Source organism: Cyprinus carpio, chromosome A21, assembly GCF_018340385.1.
Source record: "Cyprinus carpio isolate SPL01 chromosome A21, ASM1834038v1, whole genome shotgun sequence".
Lineage (NCBI taxonomy): Eukaryota > Metazoa > Chordata > Actinopteri > Cypriniformes > Cyprinidae > Cyprinus > Cyprinus carpio.
The window spans coordinates 8,663,964-8,684,737 of record NC_056592.1 but is presented as its reverse complement, the minus strand read 5'-3'; positions in this window follow the sequence as shown (position 1 = coordinate 8,684,737).

Here is a 20,774-nt window from a genome sequence, read left to right as displayed (position 1 = left end):
ATGGTGGACCCAAAAGTTCAGGGGACCACGAGGGACCAGGCAGTTCAGGTGGCCACGGTGGACCCGAAAGTTCAGGGGACCACGAGGGACCAGGCAGTTCAGGTGGCCACGGTGGACCCGAAAGTTCAGGGGACCACGAGGGGCCAGGCAGTTCAGGTGGCCACGGTGGATCAGTCCATTCTCGTTGTGCAGACGGCCAGGGAGGAATTCGCCATTTGAGTGGCCCGAACGGAACCTGCCATTCGGGGGAGCCAGTAAGGAGCAGGCTGTGGCGATGGCCAGGTCACGGCATTGGGGAACGGCATCGGGAACGGCCTCAGACAAGGGCACCGCCTCGGGAACGGCCTTGGACACGGGGTATCGCCTCCGGAACCATCTCGGGCCCCGCATCGGCCTCCGGAACAGCATCGGGCACCGCCTCGGGAATGGCCTCAGGAACGGCATCGGACAATGACACCGCCTCGGGAACGACCTCGGCATCGGGCACCGCCTCGGGAACGGTCTCAGGAACGGCATTGGACAAGGACACCGCCTCGGGGAACGGCCTTGGGCACGACCTCGGGCTCCGCCTCGGGAACGGCCTCGGGCTCGGCATCGGGCACCGCCTCGGGAACGGTCTCGGCATCGGGCACCGCCTCGGGAACGGCCTTGGACAAGGACACCGCGTCGGGAACGACCTCTGCATCGGGCACCGCCTCGGGAACGACCTCGGCCTGCGCATCGGGCACCGCCTCGGTCTCTGGAACCAACTCGGGCACCGCCTCGGCCTCCGGAACAGCATCGGGCACAGCCTCGGCATCGGGCACAGCCTCGGCATTGGGCACAGCCTCGGGCACCGCCTCGACCTGCGGAACAGCATCGGTCACTGCCTCGACCTCCGGAACGGCATCGGTCACCGCCTCGGCATCGGGCACCGCCTCGGCATCGGGAACAACATCGGGCACCGCCTCGACCTCCGGAACAGCCTCGGTCTCGGGCATTACATCGGGAACCGTCTCTGGCACCGCATCGGGCACCGCCTTGGCATCGGGCACTGTCTCGGCATCGGGGCACCGCCCTCGGCCTCGGGCATTGCATCGGGAACTGCCTCGACCACCGCCTCGGGCATTGCATCGGGGACCGCCTCGGGCACCGCCTCGGGCACCGCCTCGGCAACGGGCACCGCCTCGGCAACGGGCACCGCCTCGGCATCGGACATTGCATCGGGAACCGCCTCGGCCACCGCATCAGGCACCGCCTCGGGCACCGCCTCGGCATCGGGCACCGCCTCGGCATCGGACATTGCATCGGGAACCACCTCGGCCACCGCATCGGGCACCGCCTCGGCATCGGGTACCGCCTCGGCATCGGGAACCGCCTCGGCATCGGGCACCGCCTCGGGCACCGCCCTGGCATCGGGCACCGCCTCGGGCACCGCCTCGGCATCGGGCACCGCCTCGGCATCGGGCACCGCCTCGGGCACCGCCTCTGCCTCGTGCATTGCATCGGGAACCTTGGACACGTCCACCTGGACGACAGCGGCCTGCTCGGGAACGTCCTCCTGGACGGTAGCGGCCTGCTCGGGAATGTCCTCCTGGACGGCAGCGGCCTGCTCGGGAACGTCCTCCGGGCTTTGAGGAACGGCTGACGCCTGTCTCCTCCTCCTGCGGCTTCTATGATGACATGCCGGTGGCTCCTTGACGGAAGACTCAGGCGTTGAGTCAACCATCTTGTCTGCCAACACAGGTGTAGATTCGACCATCCTGTGCAGTGGTGCTGGGCTGGTGGTCATCTCGTGCTGTGGTGCTGGGCTGGCGGCCATCTTGTGCTGTGGCGCTGGGCTGGCGGCCATTTTGTGCTGTGGCGCTGGGCTGGCGGCCATCTTGGCCATTGGCGCTGGCTCAGCGGCCGTGGTGTGAACACTCCCGGGAAACTCTGGGATCTGGCACATCCTGGAAAAGTAACTTAATACTGTCTCCGCGGCCATCTTGGGCTGTGGCGCTGGGCTGGCGGCCATCTTGTGCTGTGGCGCTGGGCTGGCGGCCATCTTGTGCCGTGGCGCTGGGCTGGTGGCCATCTTGTGCTGTGGCGCTGGGCTGGCGGCCATCTTGTGCTGTGGCGCTGGATCAGCCGATGTATCCCACCGAGCACGATGGTGCAGGTAATTAGTAAAACCCCAAAAGTCCAGGATCTCCAGCCCCATCATCTCCCATCGAGGCAAAGGATCATCTAGGCAATTGTTGAATAAGTCTTTCAGTGCTGCATCATTATAACCTAGCCCGACTGCCATGGTCCAAAACACTTGCGCCAGGCCACCCACCTCACTCCCCCTTTGACGAAGGGTGGTTAAGTTCCGGAATCTCCCCCTCCGTTCCTCCATGGTGGCTGGGGAACAGATTCGAAATCCCACACCGCTGGATCTAGGCATGACAGAGTCCTTCTGTCACGTAACGCACACAGACAGGTAGATCCAAATGCAGTGTTTATTAAAGGGTAATCCAAAATCATAAACAGTCCCGGGCAGGGGTCAAAACCAAAACATAAACAGTCCAAAACACGAAACACGAACATCCACTAGGGAACCAGGAAAAAGCAGGGTGACATGCAACAAGGACTCCGTAAACAATGACAGAACAACCAGGGTATTTATACACAGGTGCAAACAATGTAAAGTGGTGACCGCTGAATACAATGAACAGTGATGAAACAGATAAGGCTAGTGGGAAATGTAGTTCTGAGGGGGGGTGACACTAAGGGGAAGTGAGACTCTAGTGGCCACCCAGGGAGACACTAACCAGACTCCGTGACATATATATATATATATATATATATATATATATATATATAGATAGATAGATAGATAGATAGATAGATAGATAGATAGACAGATAGATAGATAGAAAAAAATACTAAAATGTGTGTGTTTGTGATAAATTATATGATGATTATATATATTATGATTATATGGATCATAACTGATTACATGTAATCTTGATCACGTAATCAGATTCCCAAAAGTTCTTGTAAGTAGATATTACATTTTAAAATGCTCATAATCAGATTACAGTTCTTTTTTATGGATTACAATGATAACAAATTATTCACACAACAGTAGTAAATTATTTATAATTTAATGATTCTTTTATTCCCTTTTTAATTTTTTTTTGTTCATGTGATTCATGTCACAGCTAGATTAAGTTAGTTTGATTTCATAGACTTTCAGTTTGTTTTCATTAGACACATATGTGTAGTTCCCTTCCAGTCATCGGTTGTCATGGACACTAATCATCAGACACCTGTTCATTATCATCTCATCATCAGTGTTTTTAAGTTGTTCCTTCTCAGTCACTCATTGTCCGGATCATTGTTACGTGTAGTGTGCGTTGCCCTATTCTCATTAAACTTCATGTTGGAACGTTACTCTTCATCTTCTTCTGACTTCCTCGCAACAACCTGTGACAATGCAGGGATTCTTAAACTTTTTGTCAGTCAATCCACTTTGACCTAAAATATTTACTACAAGTCCCCCTGAGATTTAAAGTTAACATTACAATAATTTAACAACTCATTTGCGTGCTCTCTCTTGTTGGTTTATCACACATTTTATTTAGCTTTCTTATAACAATAATCCCATTTAAATCTATAAATAAGTTATGTTAAACATAACCCAAAAGTAGTCCAAATATGTAACCTTAGATGAGTAATCTTGATTACATTACTGACTACAATTTTCAACATGTAAGACAGATAGATAGATAGATAGATAGATAGATAGATAGATAGATAGATAGATCCATTATGTGAGCATGTACTACAGTGTATAGGGTCACTAATACACAACACATAATAACCCTGTTTCCGTTCATGAGCTGGTGAACGAAGCCCTTAACAACCACCAAATCAATCCCATCGCAAAACCACCTACCCCTTTTGAAGTCCCTCAGCCAGGTTCATTTAGTCTGAAACTCTCCTACATCATTCCATATGTGTCTCTCTCCTTCACCCTCTGTTGCCCATAAGCTCTCCCTGTTCACACTCCCCCTGACCTTGTTTCGAAGCTCGGCTCTGCATTTTTAACCTTCATACACGGCTGTCCCCAGGCACAAGGAATCCCACACTACACTTCACCCAGTGTCGCTTGGCATTCCTTCTCCATCAGACTTTTTATATGCTTTTGTGAGAAGAATAAATTTTGAGGGAGAGGGGGAGCGAGGTAGAATACATAAATTTATAAAAACATAGCCTAAAGCCATGTATGGATTTCTCTTTGCCTGTTACATCTCTTTTCATTTGTTGACTGTAAGTGGTTCTCTCTTGTCTAGTTGAAGAGGTGACAGCACCTTTGGGCTGTCTGACAGGAGAATGAAAGAGGAGAACATCACAGGTCAAATCATTTCACACCACAAAGAGTCTAAAAATGACTAACTCTAAGCCACAAACTTCAATGAATGTGGTTCATTCGACAGGGCTTTATTTTCTTATAGAGCTTGAAACTTTCATTAATAGGTCATTAAGAGACATTATGTAATGTTTAACAGGTTGGCTGTTAATGTGCATATGAATATAAATGAGAGTGTAATTTAATTATATGGTATCATATGGTATCAGATGGAGGGACATTCTCTTTCTAAAGAGCATCTGATTAGACAGTTGGTGTGAAGAGCATTGTAGGGACTAAAAATATTTATTTTATATGGATTCTAAAAAGCATTTGATTGGCGTAGTCATCATTTTTATTTATTTATTTATCTATTTATTTTACAATTTAAGACCCACACCACTACTACAACAACACAGAACAATATTATTAGAATAACTTTAAACATTTTTTTTTCACACATACTGTATGTGTGTGTGTGTTTGTACAGTATGTCTGTGTAAGGTATAACTGACGACAGGCTGTTGAATTATTAGAAAAATAATGCACACCTGAGGTGAGAAGCGGAGCATTATTTTTCAAATAATTCAGCGGCCCAGAGTCAGTTATTCCACTCTTACACTATTGTCACCTCACCTCAAGATATTGTTCAGATTATGTATTTTTAGACATTTTTCAGTTTTGCCCTTAAAACACTCTTGTGTGTAGGACTAATTTCTTATGTATCTCATCTGAAGCCTCTGTTGCTAATTCTGATACACTATTTTAGAGCTAGTAAAGGAGGCTTGAGCCACTGGTAATGCAGTTCTTAATGCAGTTATGAGTGAGAAAGAGGTTAATGGTAGCTGTCTGAAGCATGTGTGAATTTCCAGAGTCTGTGTGTCTCTCAACAGTGTTCAGCAGCAGTGTCTCTTCTAATAGTGAAACTGTAAGTTTAACTGCTTCAAGAACAGTGATGTTACTGCCTCACTACAAAGAAATATCATGTAGCTTTTCAGCTTCTTTCCATCGATAAGGAGAACTGGACTCCCGACGAAGCCTGGTTTCTCCCAAGGTTATTTTTTTTTTCCATTTCTGTCACCAATGGAGTTTGGGTTCCTTGCCACTGTTGCCTTTGGGCTTGCTTAGTTGGGACAATTTGGCTGTATTATTGACTCAGACACCATTGCACAGACACCATTGGATAAGAACTGAACTGAGCTAGATGATGACATCACTGAATCAATGATAAACTGAGTTTAACTGAAAAACTGAGTGTTTACTATTGTCCTCTTTTAAAAGGTGCTTTACAGCAGAATTTAATTTTGTTTGCATTATTGAAGTATTATTTTCCTGTTTAACACTGTAAAGCTGTGTTGACACAATGTGTATTGTATAAAGCGCTATATAAATCAAGGTGACTTGACTTGATTTGACAAAAAAAAGTAATTTTGTGGGGAAAAACATAGAAATATACAGTAGTTTGTCATTTTTATAGTTACTTGTTATATTTATTGGCTTGGTCAGTGTCTTTATGGGTTTTGGTACTTTTGCTGTTGTAGGCTGTAAGGACCTGTGAACTTACAGAAATCATTTGGCAAAGTGACATGGAACTGTAATCCAGTCAAGACCTGCCTGGAACTTCCTGAAAAATAATTGCACACCTTAGAACATTCGTCAACCATTTAGATTCAAGCATTCAACAGCCCTGTAGTATAACTATATATATAATAAATCTTTTTTTTTTTTTTTGATATTTAAATAAATTGATCTGTCTACATCTTTTTGGATCCTTACAGCAGGGAGGGAACAACACTGCACATGTTTATGTGAAATCATTGTTTGTCTTTTTTCCATCTTCCCTTTCACTAGGGAACAACTCTTTCTCTCCTTCCACTCACGTATCCTCTCAACCTTCTTGCTTATACTCAAACGTATTCTGTGGAAGTATTACCACCACTTTCCTTTCATGAGCTTCGAGAGAATTCTCCTCATCATTGAGAAGAGATGCTCTATTTAAGTCGGTTTCATGCTTATTGTATTCAAAGGCTCGCTGTGAGCCTCTCTTCATTAAGCTCAGATTTGCTTCTGTTCCCTCTGAAATTGACAAACAAGCCATGTGTGTTCTCCTCACTGTCCAGTGGATGTGTTTAATGATTCCAGCTCAAGTGGAGATGAAGGAACAGGCTGTTGAACAAAACCCCCAGAGTCGCTTTCCCTGTGATTAACTTTTTGATGAAACGTGCTTGAAGGGCGAGTTCCTGAGCTTGGGTGTCCTTGGTGTTGTGTGTAGGTGCATGTGTTTTTCTTTATTAGCAGACTTTGTCAAATACTTGCAGGTTCTCACGACTCAGAACGACATCCGCCGTGGTCCTAGCTCCTCTTCGGAACCCCATCACTGTCACATTCAATTCAATTGAGTCAGACAGCAGAAGTAGCTACTGTCTCGTGTGATGTTTGCCTCATTGTCAGTCAGCCTGTCTGTGCTTGCTTGCATCAGGCTGCCCAAAAAAGAGAAGCAGCGTTAGTTCAGAAGCAGGAGAAGTGAAGAAGTCTATCTTTGTGCCGTGACCAGGCATCCGTAAGCAGGGTGGTGGTGAAGGTTGTGTCCTCTGCAGAGCTCTTTACCGATAGTATCAGTAAATAGAAAGATCCCCAGGGAGCTGGCTGAGCCTCACGCAGTGCTTCATGGCCGAAGCGCTGCCTAATGCACCACTGCGGACAAAGCTAATAAACCGAAAATGCATGTGAATAGACAAAGATGTGTGTGTGTGTATGTGTGTGTGTGTATGTGTGTGTGTGTGTGTTATTAAATAGAGATAAGGGATGATGGGAAGGGAAATATATATATATATATATTCTATATGTGTGAGTGTGTGTTTGGCTTGTTACTCAGGGTTTATTTTCTAGCATACAGTTTTCACTGTTTTATTTGTCATTCCAGTCTCATTCTGTTCCCTCTCCATTTTTTTTTACGGTCACATTCTCTCTGTTGCCACAATGTGCCTCTCCCGTCTTTTTTTTTGTTTTTACCCTCCATTTTTTTTACTAAATTTGGTACATTTAGAAGAGCAGAGCTTGCCAATATGCATAAAAAAGGAACTAAACTTTACTCATCCACTCATCCTGGTTTCTGTTATTCAGACATAAAGTTGAGGAGAGGCATGTTGTTATTTTTATAAGCAATCTAACTTCTCCCAAACAGGTTTTTGTCTGGCGGATAAAAATGGTGAAAGAAAATCCCATAGAAACTGAAGGAACCACCTTTAATGTCTTGATTATTATAGAGATTATTTGGGCCAATGAGCAGCCACCCAGACAACCATCTAAAAACCGCATAACAATGCACTCAAAGCACTCAGAAGACTGCATACTTTAGAACAACGATTGCATACTTTAGAACACATGGAAATTAACTAAATAATTTAGGAGACTGCATAGCAACACATTGACAGTCACCCATTTGGAACGACATAAGAGTAAATAAATGATGACAGAATTTTCTTTTTTGGGTGAATTATCCCTTTAATCCACTCAGAAGACTGCATAGCAACACACTGGCAACCACCCACAACACCATAGCAACGTTAAAACCATTTAAAAGACTTCAGTACTGCATAGCGACATTCTGGCAACCATCCAAAGAAGACTATCATGGCAGTGAGTTTTTCTTCAGAAAATGTAAAAATCTAGTTCTCCTAAATGATATATTGCTTGTGAGATTATAGTGCTCTCTGTGCTGACCTTCAAGGTCAGCTCTGTGATGCCTGTTCTGAAAGTAAAAAAAAAAAAACAACACTCTGTGTGTTTCTGTATGTGTGTCTGTTTGTTTTACACCAGGTCTTTAAGTCCACATTGGTCCTTGTGCTCTAAAAAAATTAACAGGGCTTGCTTTTTCCAAGACCTCAGCAAATCTCATTTCAATTAAGAACCATGCAAATCCACAGCCCTCGTAGCCTTAAATGTTCTCATTATGTTTGGTAAATAAGTGTATGGATTAGTAGATAGTAGATGGCTAGAACAGACTGCTGGAGTATAAAGGGAAAAAAATAATGTATTATAGAAATATGTCTGAATAAATGACAGAAGAGTATAAAATAATAGCAAAGAATTTTACACTAAAACTATTCACACAGACTATGACAAACATTTATCATTGAATAAAAAATCTTCGGATACTTCAATAAAATGTTAAGTGTCCAAAACAAATAAAAGAATCAATGAATACGAAAGCAACAGATCATTATGTTTTGCATGCATTGTTTATTAAAAAGGCATGTTTTTCATTCCTTGGTGTGAATAGGCCTTGAAACTATTGATTGCTATTACAGATTCTTGCATCTCATATAATACATAACACATGTCCCTTCCACATCTTTACAGAGATGTGGAAGCGAGAGATCATACAACTTTTCATCAGAGGTAGAATCTGCCTTTAGTTCCTAACTTGAAAGGGAAATCTGAATTTGATAGCCAAAGAGGAATTTACCTTGAAATGTAGATATATGGAGCTCAAAAAGACCTTAGCACTTTTAACCAGCTTAATGTGACGTCTTTAACCCTGCCGTCAATCTGAGACTCCTCCACTTAAGCCTATTTCATCAAAAATACATTTGTACACCTTTAAGAAGGCATATGAAAAGACCCCTGCAGTGGTAATGGGGAAAATATTGTCAACTCCTCATTTTTTTTTTTTCACAGAGTCTATAAAAAAACCCTGTGGAGAGATTTTCTTTGTCCGTGACATGCATGAATTCAAGTGGATTTGGCTGTTTCAAGCCTAGTCTGGTGCTTAAATGATTATTGAGTATATGTGTTTCAATTTTCATGCATATTAATCCAAGCACACGCTGACTGGGGACAATTTCAGCTCGCTTAGCTTGTTTCGTTCTGTCGAGCCGTAATTTGATCTGCCAGCCGTGGGAGACCGCTGTGTAGAATTCTATAAAGTACAACAGCTGGTGTGATCTGAACATGTTAGCATGTGGTTTGGTTCACTTGTGGATTAAATGGCAGACTCCCAAACCTAATAATTTCACCTCAGGCTCATATGAAGAGCAGCATGGTCCTTAAGAGACACAGGTGAGACTCACAAGTGTGAGACTTTTGTTTCACCAGTGAGAGTGAATATAATACATGATATAATATTTAATTATATTAATATAGTAATTATCTAAAATGTGTCTGTGAGTGTGTGTGTATATGTGTATGTGTGTATATATATATATATATATAATATATACATATATGGTGTGTGCTTTCTTGTGTGTGATCATTGATCATCTAATAATGTATATATATATATATATACTATATATATAATATATATATATATATGCTTGTTTATATATATTTCCATATATACCCACACATTTTTTAAATAGTATAAATTATGTATGCTTGTTATAGCACTATATATATCATTGCTCTTTTGTTGTTTTACATTAAACATTGCTATTCCATTGTCCTCATTTGTAAGTATATATATATTATATACTATACATTTGTAAGTCGCTTTGGATAAAAGCGTCTGCTAATTGACTAAATGTAAATGTATGCATTTATGTGTATGTATATAACATTATAATATATTAGTAAAATATATACATATACATACTTTTTCTCAAATTTACATTATTATATTACTATTATTACATTAAACATTGTTATTATAATATGTTAAATAATATGTATACAGTATATATATTATATATATATATATATATGCATGTTTCTGGTATTATTGGGCATGATTTATTGTAGTTAGTTAGATAGATAGATAGATAGATAGAAGATTGATCGATTGAAATATATCAATATAGCAGATAAATGTTATTTATTTTTTATATACATATTAAAATAGTTTATATACACATTTTGAAATATGCATATTAATGTATTTTAATATATTATTATATTAAAAACTAGAGAAAGCATTTTTGAAATCTATATTAAATTATATAAAATATAAAATAAAAATATTATTGTATTTTTTTATCCAATTTTTTTTTTTTCGGAATTTCTACTGTTCTCCAGGAAATAAGGATAATTTAACATGTCAACCTGTGTCAGTGGGGCATGTTTGGTCATGTGTTGTCACCTTACAAAATCTTTTTTGCTAGAGAAAACAAGTATATTTAATTAGCTATTTGATTATGAACGTTATAGTTACTGAGATGAAGTTCTTTGGACAACCTCCCATGTGACAACATGCCAATAAATGCACACTTTTATAGCATTGCAGTTTACAGTTTACTAATTGCAGGCACAATCCCATTGGAGCCATCTGGGCCAAGGGTACAATGGTGATAGAACATTCCAATAACATTTTTTATGAGTCGCTCCTACCGGATATCAAACCTGTACTCTCCACCCCACCAAGCCAAACCCCTAACCACCAGGCTATTACCACCCCGCCTGTAGATGTTGGTAAAACTGAGGGAAACTGTTGTTCTACGATGGGATCTACATCCCACCATGCGGTCTGTTCCTCATCGCTGTTCTCAAGAGGTGTGGAGAGCCTGACCTCTCTACCTGTACTCAGCATGCTGCTGTGTAAACCCTATTACGAGCAGCTGCCCATTGTAATTAGACTTTCAGCATCACTAAATGTGGTCTCAGCAGTATTCTTTGGTGCTCTTTCTCTTTCTTTCCTTTCTTCCCTTTCTCCCTCTCTCCATTTCCTTCTCTGTGTGAGGATAGGTGGATGTAATTTACTGCAGATCCACTCCTGAGTATGAAATGAGAAACACAAGATCTTTCTTTCTCTATATTAGTCAGGCATAAGTAGCTTTAAGCCGGTCGCATGTAATGCATGCATTATGTGCTCTGATGTCTCTCATGTTAGCTAATTGGTGTCATCATGCAAAAATCACTTGCAACTGTGGATAGGAGTCTATTGCTAGTCAAATTAAAGAAATGGAGGTTTAAAATGGACATTGGATGCAAAATACACTTTTACATGGTGTTTGCATGTGTCTTAGCAGTGTGTGGACACGACCACCCTACAATGATAAAAATCCATTCACTTTTTTTTTTTTTTTTATCCCCAAAAACCTAAACAGTCTCAATTATCAAGCTTTTGATTTTCTGAGCAGTATGGCGTCATATTGCTCAAGGCCCACCCACAGCCGCTGATGAATTTTCCCGTATTAGCATATTTCAACCCTCAGCCAGTTGTGTGCCGCCATTTTCTACGTGCTCGAGCAGCTGTAGCAAAACAGTGTCTCGTAAGCAGTGCAGGTGAATTTGTAGTTGGATGTAGAAGTGAACATAAGAGTCTTCATTTTTTCCTGACATCAGAGCCACTGAGGATGCAGTGGATAAGTTTTTCTTTTTATGGTAACGCGGCACCGAATACACCTAAATTCGTTTATGTCTGCGCAATTCAGGGACAATTCAAAGCAGGTTTTGCTAAAAAGTTTAAACTCAAGGATGGATTAGTACCCAGTTTGTGATCCAGCTGCACCTCCAAAAGAATTAAGTCTCAAACTTTATATTTTTATATTTTTGCAAATCGCCTTTCATCTCCCACGGAATAGCATTTAAAGAGACATGCACTGAAATGAGTCACTGTGAACAGAGCTGTTTTTGACAAGGTAAAAATGGTGTGACCATTGAGGAATTTTAACCAAAGTATGTTGCCAACATTTCATGTAGACCCTAAAGAATCATACAAACTTGTAGAAAATGGATATCTGATGTGCCCTTTAAAGGGACAGTGCACTCAAAAATAAAAAAATAAATTATGTCAGAATTTCTTCACTCTCTGTCATTGCAAACAAGCCACATAAAACATTTTGAAGAATGTCCTCTTTTACTTTTTATGCTGTCAAAATAACAAAAGCATCATAAAAGTGAGCCAAATGACTTCTGCACTGTATTCCAAGTTTTCTGTCTATAATATTACTTCGATGTTTCAAAATCAGTTTGAACCACTTTCAAATTTGCTTTACGTTTGCATTTTAGTTACATTGTATATAATCATTTTTCAAAGTTATAGATAAAACGATGACTACTAAAATATTACAAAGAAAGAAATACTGTTTTTTTCATTGCATTTTCTTTCTGTTTTTAATTTCTTTTATTTTTGATTATACATTTTAGGTAAATTGTTTTGGTCTTTTTTAACATTTTAGTGTATAATAATAACCTACTTTATAATGAGAATAAAGTAGTGATGAAAAACAAATCTTTTGAGAAATCTTTTTAATCGATTGATCCAGTTTACCAAACGATTTGTTCATGAATTGAAATGATTCAGTTTATCATTTGATGCTGACTTCTGGCTGTTCGTATGACTTCTGAAGACTTGAAATACAGTGCAGAAGTCGTATGCACCACTTTTATGATGCTTTGTGTCCTATTTGAAACTTAAGAGCTTCTGTTCCCATTCATTGTAATTGCACGGAAGAGAGCGACTATTATATTATTCAAAATATTTGCTTTACAGAAAAAAGAAAGTCATAAATTTTCTTAGTGAGATGCGGGAGAAGAAATGATGGCAAAATTTTCTTTCTTTCTTTTTTTGTTTTTGTATTTGAACTTTCCCTTTAAGCCAGTCACATGTAATGCATGAATTATGTTCTCTGATGTCTCTCATGTTAGCTAATGGGTATCATCATGTGAAGGCCACTCGTACCTCAGACTATAGATGAGATGTCCATTTTTACTGAAATGAAAGAAGAGGAGGTTTAAGGGTGTGTTGGTGTAGAGATGCACGGATCAGGCTCCTAAATCATTTACACACACACACACACACACACACACACACACACACACACACACACACACACACACACACACACACACACACACACACACACACACACACACACACACACACACACACACACACACACACACACACACACACATTTCTCCTAATGAGAAGCAGTCAGGTGGTGTAAAGCTGTGTTACACTGACAGGGCCCAGCTGGTGACAGATCACACTGCTTTCTACAGCCTCACTGAGTTAATTACACACTCCTGTGTCAGCTCACTACCTGCCAAAAAAGAACGCGGGAAGGAGAGAGGAGGAGGGGAGGAAGGAAATAACATAAATAATGACAGATGCATTGTACAGTCCATTAGAGACAAATCAGGTCTCATGATTTAAATCCGGTGATTAATATGCATGTGGGGAAAGCAGAGGATATGAGGGAATACAAAAACCAGATTCAAGTGTGAAGGTTTTCATCACCTGAATGCATAATGACCATCAAGTGTTTAATTGGAAGATGTGGGCAGGTTTCGGGTTTCACACTAATCCGCACCTGCTCTCTCTCTCTCTCATTCTCTCGCTACATCTCTTTTCCTCAGGTCTTGATTAAGGAATATTGCAGAGAGCTTAAATGAACCAAAGAAAAATGCCAACTTGGACCTTGGTGTGAATCATTAATACGTATGGATGCTTTGAAAACTTGCTTGACAGTTTCCAAAAAAGTAAAGTTGTTATGTGAGCAAAGTCAGTAATTAGGTTTGAGTCCAACGCAATAAAATGAACTAGCATTTTCAGGAACTCAACATGAGGGCTGCTGAAGTCCTTATGTAGCTACTTGTTGGCAACTTTTATTCTGCATAACAAAGCACCCATATGAACTAAAAATTACAAAAATCATATAAAATGGATTTCTCATTCTTTAAGAAAGAGGAACTTTGAAAGACAACTCCACAGCATACACATAAAAAGGGACAACAATGAGAGTGAGAGGAAATAAACGGGGCAGAAGGAGATGGAGAAAGAGAGGGATGGTTACACTCACTGTGTATTGAACTCAATTAGTGTAACAGCAGGGGGCTTTCTGGATTAGTAGCATTCTGTTTTATTGGCTGAGCTGAAATAAACCAAACTTCTTTCTATGGTGCACCTGGCAGAGATAATTTTTTAGTTTCTTTCTAGACAGTAGTTGTTGCAGCTTACACAAAGATTTGCTGAATATGGTTTTTCCACTACAATTTGTTTTGAGTGTTTTTATCTGAGCAATACAGCATTTTACATCAAAAGGGTGCAGGACAGGAGTTTGTCTATCACAGGGGATCCACAGGTGTCCAGTTCAAAAAACTGTGAAGGCAAGGAGAAGTAGGAATCTAATTACACGAGAGCAACATGTGACTGAAACATGACATTTTGAACAATTCTTTTAAATGGACATGGCATTTTGTAGATGTACCAATTTCTGTACATTTCACTTGGTGTTTGATGTTATTTTGTCTTAATTTTAGATTGACTTTTTTATTCTGATTTAGAATGTGAACAAAGTCTTTATTCTGAACTTTGTTCTAATTCAGAATCTGGTTTTCTTTCTTTTTATATTTCTTTCCAGTTTTTTCTTCCTCTGATTTCTATGATTTCTTTCTTTTTTTATCGAAGATATTTATTATTTCCTTTTTGTTCAAATAATGTTAAAATTATGATTAAATTAGAAGTTTTCTATTGTATTTAGAAATATCTACTTTATATGGATGATAATTTGACTTATTTCAGATGTGATTTCTGGTCTTGCGTACATTTAGAGTGTAAAAGAAGTTTTTATTCTTAATTTTGCATCTGATTCAGAATTTGATCAATTTTGTTCCAGAATTATGATTAATTTATTTTCTTTACATTTTTCCTTCCTCCTTTTGTTTATTTATGATATTTATTTATGATGATATTTACAGTATACAGTACTTTCTTTCCCCCTTTTTTTTTAAAGAATGATGCAATTATTATTAAAAGAAAAAGTATGTTTAGGAATATGGAATTTTTCATAATTCAAAATGTTCCAAAGTAGCAAGACCATAACAAAATAGATGTTTAGGTACCATGAGGAAACATTCACACTGGCATCATGTAATCATTCAGTATCTACGTACAAATGTGTACTTGTGTTCATTGCATTAATTCCATTGTCAGTTGCTATTTTCTGTATCGATAGTGGGTTTAAATAGTTTGTGCAGGATTTGTGTCAGTGCCATGTCTATAAAGGATCGACCGCCGGGTTGCCATGAAAACAGCATGGGGCATCTGGGAGAATGATGCCATTGATTAGCAACTGAGGATTAGAGAGTGCAAAGCAATTATACAGCATAATGGCTTTAAGTGCCTGTGTGTGATTTACAGTTGGTATGTGTGCATCGAACAAATCAGCAGGGCCCCGGCACGGCTTCTTCACGTGCTCGTGCATGTGTCTGTGACTAGCAATTTTCTAAAGTGCTGTCTTAAGTGTGTGCCAGCTTTATGTATGTCTCCTCTGACCAATGGTAAACTTGCACTCTCACCTTGTCTTTTTATTCTTCGGTTCTCTCTGAACCTTTTCGTCTTAAATCCAAAGCTGAACATCAGCATCCTCTCCGTTTGAAGAGACCAGTGTCTGAAACAGCACGATATCTTGCCTACGTCTGTAGCGCAGTCTCTGTTTTGTCATCAAAAGGAGACGGCTGGGTCATTGTGTCTCCCACAGTCAGTTGTTTTCAGGTCACTTTTCTAGACACCAGTCTTTGCAAACACAAACCCCTTTCATTCTGTTGCTGCTGTGTTGGAAATATTGATCGCTTTCTTTTTTTATAACAAAAAAATAAATAAAGAAATACATCATAGGACTTGAAGCTGAAACAGCAAACTATGCAGACTCATCATGCATTCAGTATGATACTTCATATTGGTGCTGCTGAAGGATAGAGCAGTGATTGCTTGAGTATCTTTTAGTACTTGAACCAGTCAAGTTTTTTTTTTCTTCCACTCGCTGGCAAACATGCTCTGCCTCAACTCGAAATTATATACTGGTATTAAGTTGTCATTAAACAGTATCCTAACCAGATGCAATGCAATAAAACATAAAATGATAAAAGGTATCTTTGGTTTCACAGTAGCTCCTATCTATCTCTCTCTCTCTCTCTCTCTCTCACTATATATACTCTTTCATATATGAGCGATATCACTCATGCATACAGTATATTCTACATTAATTTTACAGGTACAGCCACACAGAGTGTGTGTCTGTGTATGAGAAACATAGTTCTGTTCACACCAAGGATGATAACTATAACAACAACTATAAAGTTATAATAATTATTCTAATTCTGTGAAAACAGGATAACACCACAACTATAAAACTAAAGAGGAACCATATCATTAGAAACTCTTTCAAAATATTTTTTTTTTCTCCAGGTGATTAACAACAGAAATTTTGATAGCCAATCAGAATCCACCTGACCAGCTTGAGCATTTAAAGAGGCAGATGACAAAACCTCAGTGCATGCAGAAGGTTATCATATGTTGGTGTAGATGCTAATATTGTTATAGTTTTCATTATCTTTTTCATTATCGTTCTTGGTGTGAATGGGCCTTTTAGATAGGGAGAAAAGGAATAATCTGTCTGTGTGTGTATGCAGGAGTATCTCAGTGTGACCCTGGTGATCAGTCCTGGCCAAGAAAATCACAGAAGCGTCACTGATGAGTAGTGATTCAATTACAGTAGTGCAAGGTGTCCTTCTTTCTACCTGCCTTCCGGGTGATCTCTCCCTCTCTCTATCGTTTCTTCTAACTCTCTTTTTCTGGGACAATAGGGGACTGGAGGTGGAGGCCAGGAACTCTAAAACTACTTCTGGTACCTCAGGGCTCAATGTTTAGGGTGGCTTTGTCTTCCAAAAGTAGGGACTGTTCTTTCCCTCTGACCACAATATGGACGTGAACTCCGGAAAAGACACTGTCACTGCCATGGAGACATTCTGGAACTGTTGCCTTGGAAACAGTAATCATGATTTGAGCGAGGGGTGAAATGGAAGAGTTTTTTGAGGGTGGAAGAGTGTGATCCTCTCCACCTTGTTTTTAGAGCTGCAACTGAGTCAAAGATTAGGCAGAGATGGAGGTGAGAGTTCTTGTTTTCTTTCTTTTCTTCTTTTTCATACATTTTTTTTTACTCTATCTGACTTTATATCCTGTCATTTAGACCTTCTCTTCTACTGTAACACATCCCCAGTCTCATACATTACTAACTACATTGGCATTTCAGTCAGTTTCATTGGTGACATTATATTTTTATTCAGAAAGTGGCAGTAAAGACATTTATAATGTTACACAAGATTTCTATATTAAATCAATTAAGTTATTTTTAATTATTTAAATTATATTAAGATGTACAGGTGTTTTCAACATTGATAATAATAAGAAATGTTTCTTGAGCAGCAAATCAGCACATTAGAACAATTTCTGAAGGATCACGTGACACTTAATACTTGAGTTTAACTGTAGTTTTGATCAAATAAACACAACCTTGAGTGTAAGAGACTTCTTTCAAATACATTAAAAAATCTCACAGATCCCAAACTTGGTAGTGTACTGTATGTGCATATTTATATATATATAATGAAATAGAAAGTAAATTAGTATTTAATGTCCCTTTTACTACAAATAAATGACATTTAATTACATTTTACTATGAGTACTGAAAATCTTCTTTATTGCAATAAGCTAATTTATGCTTGATTTTGTTTATTTATCTATTCATGGAACATGAAAAATGAGCATTAATGCATTTTCAATGGCAGAATTCTCGATAAATATCCACCATATCATCTGCAACAAGTGTTTCATGCTAATTTCAATTTATTTTATCTTTTTGTTTGGTCTTAAGTTCATAAACTCTTGAACAAATGCTAATTTGATTACACATAACCTGGATCTCTACATTACATCTGTTTATGTGTGCCATGAACTTCTCTCCTGTGCTTTCAAGGCGTCCCAGTAGGGAGCCAAGTACACATCATAGTTCTCCCCCAGCTGCTCTTTTCACAGACCCAATCTCGCATCCGCCTCAGCTGTTTCCGAAGGAAGGCAAACACGCCCCACGCCAATAAAACCACAGCGCGATGCTCCCCCAATGTCACCGAACGGATGAACTTTGCGGGGAGCCGCAGAACCCTCACCAGCTCCCCACAGTTCCGGCTGTGGATCCAGCGTGTAATAGAAGATGGTGAGAATTCAATAATCATCAGAGTCCTCATCTCCACATGCTCTACTGAACAGGAAAATAATTACATTTCTTTCACTTTTTTTGTCTCAGATAAATTATGGATCCCTTATCTGGCTCCAAGGATAAACGAATCTGATTCACGGGCCAATTAACTAGCATTCTTGCACCTCGATGGAGCGTGCTCAGTGTCTCATGAATGAGTGGCATGCGCCGAGAACAGCACGAGAAGAAGCATGTGGCTTTTATGCGATTCTCATAACACATTCTCTATCAAACACAACAGGTTTCCTTGCACATATTTCTAGTTTATGATTCTACGATGTATAATATATCGCCCAATCGATGTTCAATACCATCTGTATTCTGGTTCTAAAAAAATGGTTTCTTTCATAGCTTCTTACAATCGAGGATACTCTGAACCCCATCCCCCCCCACCACTCTTACTCATCGTACACCTGACTCACCTCCAACCTCACACTGCAGAGAGGCTTTGGATGAAGCGTAATGATGGTCAGGCAGAGCGGCTCTGAGACGCAGGATGGTTGTGTTCTGAGGGGCACTCTCTTTTGTTGTGTGGTGCTCTGAAGCGGGCTGCGTTTGGTCTCCTCAAAATGCCACAGGTTATTGTGTTTCTACTTAAAGGGGAGTCGTGGGGAGTCGTGGCCTAATGGTTAGAGAGTCGGACTCCCAATCGAAGGGTTGTGAGTTCGAGTCTCGGGCCGGCAGGAATTGTGGGTGGGGGGAGTGCATGTACAGTTCTCTCTCCACCTTCAATACCACGACTTAGGTGCCCTTGAGCAAGGCATCGAACCCCCAACTGCTCCCCGGGCGCCGCAGCATAAAATGGCTGCCCACTGCTCCGGGTGTGTGTTCACAGTGTGTGTGTGTGTTCACTGCTCTGTGTGTGTGCACTTCGGATGGGTTAAATGCAGAGCACTAATTCTGAGTATGGGTCACCATACTTGGCTGAATGTCACGTCACTCACTTTCCTTTGCTTGGGTGTTCTTACAGGAGACATTTGGAATGCTGTCAGCTCTGGGGCTGAGCTGGGGAAAAGGTGGGGGGATTAAAAGGTGCTGTTGTGCTGTTCCTGTGAGCTTTAAGACTGTAAACTTTTTTTTTTTAAATGTATCATACGTATTTCATAGTTCTTGTGTGATAACACAGAGAGAGGAAATTTTATTATTTAGAGCAATATTTGTTTTTCTACTTTCATTTCACACTCATGTACACCTACATTAGGTTGGTGTAAAGAGAGAGAAATTGTTTGTTAAAACACCTCATAAGAACTTCCTTTAGTGCCCAACTTTGTAACATTAGGATATGGTTTAAAATCACACAAAAATAAGAGTGTATATACTGTAATGATCTACCCTCACAGTCTTTCAACTACCAGAGACTCTGCTTATTCTAGACTGAAGCACTAGGATGTGGCCACTGATAGTGTCATTTACTTGCACTTGCAATGTTTTCTATGGAAGCTTGTTTCCATCTCAAGAGTATAAAAAGGTAATTGCTTTATATCTACAAATGTGGTAACTTTGTATTCAACAATTGCAGATATATACAGTATATAACAGAATACACTCTATTTGGATTTTACTATGTGTGTATGTGTATGTGTGTGTACAGTATATATATATATATATATATATACACTACTGGTCAAAAGTCTGGAATGATTAAAATTTCTTTAATGTTGAAAGACGTCTACGTTTATTTGATCAAAAATCCAATAAAAACAGTGATATTGTGAAACATTACAATTTTAAGTAGTAGTACTGTTTTTAATGGTGATAAAAGAAATGTTAGTTGAGCACAAAATCAACATATTAGAATGATTTCTGAAGGATAATGTGACATTGAAGAATTGAGTAATGGCTGCTGAAAATTCAGTTTCACCATTACAAGAATAAATTACATTTTAAAATATATTCAAAATATTTATTTTAAATTGGAATAATATTTCACAATGTTACTGTTTTTACTGTATTTTGACCAAATAAATCCTTATGCTTGGTGGGTGTTGGTTTCCTGTGGATCAGGCTTCACTGTTGTGGAAGTCACCAGCCCTACTCCAGACCCAATGCCCAGCTAGTCGTCACCACCCCACTGCACGGAGCATCTGCCTGAGCCCTCTGTGATGGAAGAGCCATCGTAAGAAGAAGCGACTGAGCCTGCAATCGTCCTCACAGCGTCTGACCAGTTTTGTGAGCTGGCAATGCAGCACTTGCCAGAGGGAATTCTCATGGAATTTGAGGGTATGGATTGAACCCCACCCACCCTCCAGCCACTGAGAGTGAATGTTTACTGGACTTATCAGTTTGGAGAGATAGAGACTTTGCTTCCCCTAAGCCTTCATAATTCTGTTCATTTGTCTGATTTGCTGGTCCTACCCAGCCTCCCTCTCCAAGCTGCTTTAAGAGACTTTTTATTTTTGTTTGGATTTTGTGCATTTTTTTCTTCATTCTCCTCAGTCCTC